This window comes from Nomascus leucogenys, chromosome 18, assembly GCF_006542625.1.
Source record: "Nomascus leucogenys isolate Asia chromosome 18, Asia_NLE_v1, whole genome shotgun sequence".
Lineage (NCBI taxonomy): Eukaryota > Metazoa > Chordata > Mammalia > Primates > Hylobatidae > Nomascus > Nomascus leucogenys.
The window spans coordinates 42,830,903-42,840,431 of NC_044398.1; positions in this window are offsets into that span (position 1 = coordinate 42,830,903).

Sequence of the window (9,529 nt, forward strand, 5' to 3'; positions counted from 1 at the left end):
TTCATCTCACTAAGGAGTGCCGAACAGTGGGTGCAGGACAATCGGTGAAGTGCACTGTGCGTGAGCTGAAGCAGGGCGAGGCATTGCCTCACTCGGGAAGCACAAGGGGTCAGGGAGTTTCCTTTCCTAGTCAAAGAAAGTTGTAACAGATGGCACCTGGAATTTCGGGTCAGTCTCACCCTGATACTGCACTTTTCCAGCGGGCCTGGAAAATGGCACACTAGGAGATTGTGTCCCACACCTGGGTTGGAGGGTCCTATGTCAAAGGAGTCTCACTGATTGCTAGCACAGCAGTCTGAGTTCAAGCTGCAAGGTGGCAGGGAGACTGGGGGAGGGGCGCCTGCCATTGCCCAGACTTGCTTAGGTAAAAAAATCAGCCAGGAATCTCAAACTGGGTGGAGCCCAGCTCAAGGAGGCCTGGCTGCCTCTGTAGGCTCCACCTCTGGGGGCAGGGCACAGACAAACAAAAACTCAGCAGGAACCTCCACAGACTTAAATGTCCCTGTCTGACTGACAGCTTTGAAGAGAGTAGTGGTTCTCCCAGCATGCAGCTGGAGATATGAGAACTGACAGACTGCCTCCTAGAGTGGGTCCCTCACCCCTGGGCAGCCTAACTGGGAGGCACCCTCCCTGTAGGGACAGACGGACACCTCATTCAGCTGGGTACTACTCTGAGACAAAACTTCTAGAGGAACTATCAGACCGTTGAATTTGTGGTCTCACGAAAATCCGCTGTTCTGCAGCCACCGCTGCTGACACCCAGCCAAACAGGGTCTGGAGTGGACCTCTAGTAAACTCCAACAGACCTGCAGCTGAGGGTCCTGTCTGGTAGAAGGAAAGCTAACAAGCAGAAAGGACATCCACATCAAAAACCCATCTGTACATCACCATCATCAAAGACAAAAAGTAGATAAAACCACAAAGATGGGGAAAAAACAGAGCAGAAAAACTGGAAACTCTAAAAAGCAGAGCACCTCTCCTCCTCCAAAGGAATGCAGTTCCTCACCAGCAACAGAACAAAGCTGCATGGAGGATGACTTTGATGAGTTGAGAGAAGAAGGCTTCAGATGATCAAACTACTCTGAGCTACAGGAGGAAATACAAAACAGTAGCAAAGAAGTTAAAAACTTTGAAAAAAAGTTAGAAGAATGGATAACTAGAATAACCAATGGAGAGAACAGCTTAAAGGAGCTGATGGAGATGAAAGCCAAGTTTCGAGAACTATGCAAAGATTGCAGAAGCCTCAGTAGCAGATGCGATCAACTGGAAGAAAGGGTATCGCTGATGGAAGATGAAATGAATGAAATGAAGCAAGAAGGGAAGTTTAGAGAAAAAAGAATAAAAAGAAATGAACAAAGCCTCCAAGAAATTTGGGACTATGTGAAAAGACCAAACCTACGTCTGATTGGTGTACCTGAAAATGACGGGGAGAATGGAACCAAGTTGGAAAACACTCTGCAAGATATTATCCAGGAGAACGTCCCCAATCTAGCAAGGCAGGCCAACTTTCAGATTCAGGAAATACAGAGAATGCCACAAAGATACTCCTCGAGAAGAGCAACTCCAAGACACATAATTGTCAGATTCACCAAAGTTGAAATGAAGGAAAAAATGTTAAGGGCAGCCAGAGAGAAAGGTCGGGTTATCCACAAAGGGAAGCCCATCAGACTAACAGCTGATCTCTCAGCAGAAACTCTACAAGCCAGAAGAGAGTGGGGGACCGATATTCACCATTCTTAAAGAAAAGAATTTTCAACCCAGAATTTCCTATCCAGCCAAACTAAGCTTCATAAGTGAAGGAGGAATAAAATACTTTACAGACAAGCAAACGCTGAGTGATTTTGTCAACACCAGGCCTGCCCTAAAAGAGCTCCTGAAGGAAGCACTAAACATAGAAAGGAACAACCGGTACCAGCCACTGCAAAAACACACCAAATTGTAAAGACCTTCGAGGCTAGGAAGAAACTGCATCAACTAACGAGCAAAATAAACAACTAACATCATAATGACAGGATCAGATTCACACATAACAATATTAACGTTAAATGTAAATGGGCTAAATGCTCCAATTAAAAGACAAGGACTAGCAGACTGGATAAGGATTCAGGACCCATCAATGTGCTGTATTCAGGAAACCCATCTCACGTGCAGAGACACACATAGACTCAAAATAAAGGGATGGAGGAAGATCTATCAAGCAAATGGAAAACAAAAAAAGGCAGGGGTTGCAATCCTAGTCTCTGATAAAATAGAATTTAAACCAACAAAGATCAAAAGAGACAAAGAAGGCCATTACATAATGGAAAAGAGATCAATTCAACAAGAAGAGCTAACTATCCTAAATATATATGCACCCAACACAGGAGCACCCAGATTCATAAAGGAAGTCTTGAGTGACCTACAAAGGGACTTGAACTCCCAGACAGTAATAATGGGAGATTTTAACACGCCACTGTCAACATTAGACAGATCAATGAGACAGAAAGTTAACAAGGATATCCAGGAATTGAACTCAGCTCTCCACAAAGTGGACCTAATAGACATCTACAGAACTCTCCACCCCAAATCAACAGAATGTACATTTTTTTCAGCACCACACCACACCTATTCCAAAATTGACCACATAGTTGGAAGTAAAGCTCTCCTCAGCAAATGGAAAAGAACAGAAATTATAACAAACTGTCTCTCAGACCACAGTGCAATCAAACTAGAACTCAGGATTAAGAAACTCACTCAAAACCGCTCAACTACATGGAAACTGAACAACCTGCTCCTGAATGACTATTGGGTACATAATGAAATGAAGGCAGAAATAAAGATGTTCTTTGAAACCAACGAGAACAAAGACACAACATACCAGAATCTCTGGGACACGTTCAAAGCAGTGTGTAGAGGGAAATTTATAGCACTAAATGCCCACAAGAGAAAGCAGGAAAGATCCAAAATTGACACCCTAACATCACAATTAAAAGAACTAGAAAAGCAAGAGCAAACACATTCAAAAGCTAGCAGAAGGCTAGAAATAACTAAAATCAGAGCAGAACTGAAGGAAATAGAGACACAAAAAACCCTTCAAAAAATTAATGAATCCAGGAGCTGGTTTTTTGAAAAGATCAACAAAATTGATAGACCGCTAGCAAGACTAATAAAGAAGAAAAGAGAGAAGAATCAAATAGATGCAATAAAAAATGAAAAAGGGGATATCACCACCGATCCCACAGAAATACAATCTACCATCAGAGAATACTACAAACACCTCTATGCAAATAAACTAGAAAATCTAGAAGAAATGGAAAAATTCCACGACAAATACACCCTCCCAAGACTAAATCAGGAAGAAGTTGAATCTCTGAATAGACCAATAACAGGTTCTGAAATTGTGGCAATAATCAATAGCTTACCAACCAAAAAGAGTCCAGGACCTGATGGATTCACAGTTGAATTCTACCAGAGGTACAAAGAGGAACTGGTACCATTCCTTCTGAAACTATTCCAATTGATAGAAAAAGAGGGAATCCTCCCTAACACATTTTATGAAGTCAGCATCGTCCTGATACCAAAGCCTGGCAGAGACATAACCAAAAAAGAGAATTTCAGACCAATACCTTGATGAACATTGATGCAAAAATCCTCAATAAAATACTGGCAAACTGAATCCAGCAGCACATCGAAAAGCTTATCCAGCATAATCAAGGGGGCTTCATCCCTGGGATGCAAGGCTGGTTCAACATACGCAAATCAATAAATGTAATCCAGCATATAAACAGAACCAAAGACAAAAACCACATGATTATCTCAATAGATGCAGAAAAGGCCTTTGACAAAATTCAACAACCCTTCATGCTAAAAACTCTCAATAAATTAGGTATTGATGGGACATATCTCAAAATAATAAGAGCTATCTACGACAAACCCACAGCTAATATCATACTGAATGGGCAAAAGCTGGAAGCATTCCCTCTGAAAACTGGCACAAGATAGGGATGCCCTCTGTCACCGCTCCTATTCAACATAGTGCTGGAAGTTCTGGCCAGAGCAATCAGGCAGGAGAAGGAAATAAATGGTATTCAATTAGGAAAAGAGGAAGTCAAACTGTCTCTGTTTGCAGATGACATGATTGTATATCTAGAAAAACCCATTGTCTCAGACCAAAATATCGTTAAGCTGATTAGCAACTTCAGCAGTCTCAGGATACAAAATCAATGTACAAAAATCACAAGCATTCTTGTACACCAATAACAGACAAACAGAGAGCAAAATCATGAGTGAACTCCCATTCACAATTGCTTCAAAGAGAATAAAATACCAAGGAATCCAACTTACAAGGGATGTGAAGGACCTCTTCAAGGAGAACTACAAACCACTGCTCAATGAAATAAAAGAGGATACAAACAAATGGAAGAACATTCCATGCTCATGGGTTGGAAGAATCAATATCGTGAAAATGGCCATACTGCCCAAGGTAATTTATAGATTCAATGCCATCCCCATCAAGCTACCAATGACTTTCTTCACAGAATTGGAAAAAACTACTTTAAAGTTCATATGGAACCAAAAAAGAGCCCGCATCGCCAAGTCAATCCTAAGCCAAAAGAACAAACTGGAGGCATCATGCTACCTGACTTCAAACTATACTACAAGGCTACAGTAAGCAAAACAGCATGGTACTGGTACCACAACAGAGACATAGATCAATGGAACAGAACAGAGCCCTCAGAAATGATGTCGCATATCTACAACTATCTGATCTTTGACAGACCTGACAAAAACAGGAAGTGGGGAAAGGAATCCCTATTTAATAAATGGTGCTGGGAAAACTGGCTAGCCATATGTAGAAAGCTGAAACTGGATCCCTTCATTACACCTTATACAAAAATGAATTCAAGATGGATTAAAGACTTAAACGTTAGACCTAAAACCATTAAAATCCTACAAGAAAACCTAGGCAATACCATTCAGGACATAGGCGTGGGCAAGGACTTCATGTCTAAAACACCAAAAGCAATGGCAAAGAAAGCCAAAATTGACAAATGGGATCTAATAAAGCTAAAGAGCTTCTGCACGGCAAAATAAACTACCATCAGAGTGAACAGGAAACCTACAGAAAGGGAGAAAGTTTTTGCAACCTACTCATAGGACAAAGAGCTAATATCCAGAATCTACAATGAACTCAACAAATTTACAAGAAAAAAACAGACAACCACATCAAAAAGTGGGCAAAGGACATGAACAGACACTTCTCCAAAGAAGACATTTATGCAGCCAAAAAATACATGAAGAAATGCTCATCATCACTGGCCATCAGAGAAATGCAAATCAAAACCACAGTGAGATACCATCTCACACCAGTTGGAATTGCCATCATTAAAAAAGCAGGAAACAACAGGTGCTGGAGAGGATGTGGAGAAATAGGAACACTTTTACACTGTTGGTGGGACAGTAAACTAGTTCAAACATTGTGGAAGTCAGTGTGGTGAATCCTCAGGGATCTTGAACTAGAAATACCATTTGACCCAGCCATCCCATTACTGGGTATTCACCCAAAGGACTATAAATCATGCTGCTATAAAGACATATGCACACATATGTTTATTGCAGCACTATTCACAATAGCAAAGAGTTGGAACCAACCCAAATGTCCAACAATGATAGACTGGATTAAGAAAATGTGGCTCATATACACCATGGAATATTATGCAGCCATAAAAAATGATGAGTTCGTGTCCTTTGTGGGGACATGGATGAAACTGGAAAACATCATTCTCAGTAAACTATCACAAGGACAAGAAACCAAACACCGCATGTTCTCACTCATAGGTAGGAATTGAACAATGAGAACACATGGACATAGGAAGGGGAACATCACACTCTGGGGACTGTTGTGGGGTGGGGGGAGGGGGGAGGAACAACATTATGATATATACCTAATGTTAAATGACGAGTTAATGGGTGCAGGGAATCAACATGGCACATGGATACATAGGTAACAAACCTGCACATTGTGCACATGTACCCTAAAACCTAAAGTATAATAAAAAAAAAGAAAAAAAAGTATAAAATAATATTCCCTATAAAAAAAAAAACTACACAGAAGCATTCTGTGAAACTTCTTTCTGATCTGTACATTCAACTAACAGAGTTGAACATTACTTTTGATTCAGCAGATTGGAAACACTCTATTTGTAGAATCTGCAATTGGACATTTGGAGAACATTGAGGCCTATGGTGAAAAACGAAATATCTTCCCAAAAATACTACACAGAAGCATTCTGTGAAACTACTTTCTGATCTGTGCATTCAACTAACAGAGTTGAACATTACTTTTGCTTGAGCAGTTTTGAAACACTCTATTTGTAGAATCTGCAAGTGGACATTTGGAGAAAATTGAGGCCTATGGTGAAAAAAGAAATATCTTCCCCTAAAAACTTCACAGAAGCATTCTGTGAAACTTCTTACTGATCTGTGCATTGAACTAACAGAATTTAACCTTAGTTTTGTTTGAGCAGTTTTGAAACACTCTATTTCTAGAATCCGCAAGGGGACATTTGGAGAACATTGAGGCCTATGGTGAAAGACGAAATATCTTCCCCTAAAAACTACAGGGAAGCATTCTGTGAATCTACGTTCCGATCTGTGCATTCAGCTAAGAGAGTTTAACATTACTTTTGATTGAGCAGTTTGGAAACACTCTATTTGTAGAATCTGCAAGTGGATATTTGGAGAACATTGAGGCCAATGTTGAAGGACGAAATATCTTCCCATAAACAATACACAGAAGCATTCTGTGACACTTCTTTCTATTCTGTTCATTCATCTCACAAAGTAGAACCTTTCTTTTGACTGAGCAGTTTTGAATCACTCCTTTGTAGAATCTGCAAGCTGGACATTTGGAGCCCTTTGAGGTCTATCATGGTAAAAGGTACATCTTCAAATAAAAACTACACAGAAGCATTCTGTGAAACTAGTTTCCAATCTGTGCATTCAACTAACAGAGTTGAACCTTACTTTTCATTGAGCAGATTTGAAACACTCTATTTGTAGAATCTACAAGTGGACATAGGGAGAATATTGAGGCCTTCGGTGAAAAATGAAATATCATCCCATAAAAGCTACACAGAAACATTCTGTAAAACTTCATCCAGATCTGGGCATTCAACTAACAGAGTTTAACCTTACTTTTGATAGAACAGTTTTGAAAAACTCTTTCTGCATAAACTGCAAGTGGACATTTGGAGCGCTTTGAGCCTATCGTGGAAAAACGAATATCTTCAAATAAAAACTACACAGAAGCATTGTGTGAAACTTCTTTAGGATCTGTGCATTCAACTAAGAGAGTTCAACTTTGCTTTTGATTGAGCAGTTTTGAATCGCTCTTTTTGTAGAATCTGCAAGTGGACATTTGGAGAATATTGAGGCCTATGGTGAAAAAAGTAATATCTTTCCCTAAAAACTACACGGAAGCATTCTGTGAAACTTCTTTCTGATCTGTGCATTCAACTAACAGAGTTTAACCTTAGTTTTGATTGAGTAGTTTGAAACACTCTATTTGTAGAATCTGCAAGTGGACATTTGGAGAACATTGAGGCCTATGGTGAAAGACGAAATATCTTCCCATAAAAACTACACAGAAGCATTCTGTGAAACTAAATTCTGATCTGTGCATTCAACTAACAGAGTTTAACCTTAGTTTTGATTGAGCAGTTTTGAAACACTCTATTTGTAGAATCTGCAAGTGGAAATGTGGAGAATATTGAGGCCTATCCTAGAAAATGGAATATCTTCAAATTAATACTGCACGGAAGCATTCTGTGAATCTTCTTTCTGATCTGTGCATTCAAATAACACACTTGAACCTTACTTTTGATTAAGCAGTTTTGAAACACTCTTTCTGTATAAACTGCAAGTGGACATTTGGAGCGCTTTGAGGCCTATCGTGGAAAAAGGAATATCTGCAAATAAAAACTACACAGAAAAATTCTGTGAAACTTCTTTCTGATCTGTGCATTCAACTAACAGAGTTGAACCTTAGTTTTGATAGAGCAGTTTTGAAACACTCTAATTGTAGAATATGCAAGGGGACATATGGAGAACTTTGAAGCCTATGGTGAGAAACAAAATAACTTCCCCTAAAAACTACATGGAAGCATTCTGTGAATCTTCTTTCTGAACTGTGCATTCGACTAACAGAGTTGAACATTACTTTTGATTGGACAGTTTTGAAAACACACTATTTTACAATCTGCAAGTGGACATTTGGAGAATATTGAGGCCTATAGTGGAAAAAGATGTATCTTCAAATAAAAAATACACAGAAGCATTCTGTGAAACTTCTTTCTGATCTGAGCATTCAACTAACAGAGTTTAACCTTACTTTTGATTGAGCAGATTTGAAATAATCTTTCTGTATAAACTGCAAGTGGACATTTGGCGTGCTGTGAGGCCTATCGTTGAAAAAGGAATTTCTTCAAATACAAATTCCACAGAAAAATTCTGTGAAACTCCTTTCTCATCTGTGCATTCCCACTAACAGAGTTGAACCTTACTTTTGATTGAGCAGTTTTGAAACACTCTATTTGTAGAATATGCAAGGGGACATATGGAGAACATTGAGGCCTACGGTGAGAAACGAAATAAGTTTCCCTAAAAACTACACGGAAGCATTCTGTGAAACTTCGTTCTGATCTGTGCATTCAACTGAGGTAAAACTTACTTTCGATTGAGCAGTTTTGAAACACTCTTCTTGTAGAATATGAAAGTGGACATTTTGAGAACATTGCTGCCTATGGTGAATACAGAAATTTATTCCCCTAAAAACTTCACCGAAACATTCTGTGAAACTTCTTTCTGATCTATGCATTCAATGAGCAGAGTTTAACCTTACTTTTGATTTACCGGTTTTGTAACACTCTTTCTGTATAAACCGCAAGTGGACAATTGGAAAACATTGAGGCCTACGGTGAAAAATGAAATATCTTCCCCTAAAAATTACACGGAACCATTCTGTGAGTCTTCTTTCTGAACTGTTCATTCAACTAACAGAGTTGAACCTTACTTTTGATTGAGCAGTTTTGAAACACCCTATTTGTAGAATCTGCTAGTGGATATTTGGAGAACATTGAGGTCTATCATGGAAAAATTAATATCTTACCATAAAAACTACACAGAAATATTCTGTGAAACTTCTTTCTGATCTGTGCATTCAACTAACAGAGTTTAAAATTAGTTTTGATTGAGCAGTTTTGAAACACTCTATTTGTAGAATCTTCAAGTGTAAATGTGGAGAACATTGAGGCCTATGGTGAAAAACGAAATATCTTCCTCTAAAAACTACACAGAAGCATTCTGTGAAACTTCATTCTGATCTGTGCATTCAACTCAGTTGAAGCTTAATTTTGATTGCGCAGTTTTGAAACACTCTTTCTGTATAAACTGCAGGTGGAAGTTTGGAGCACTTTGAGGCCTATCCTGGAAAAAGGAATATCTTCAAATAGAAAATACACAGAAGCATTCTGTGAATCTTCTTTCTGAT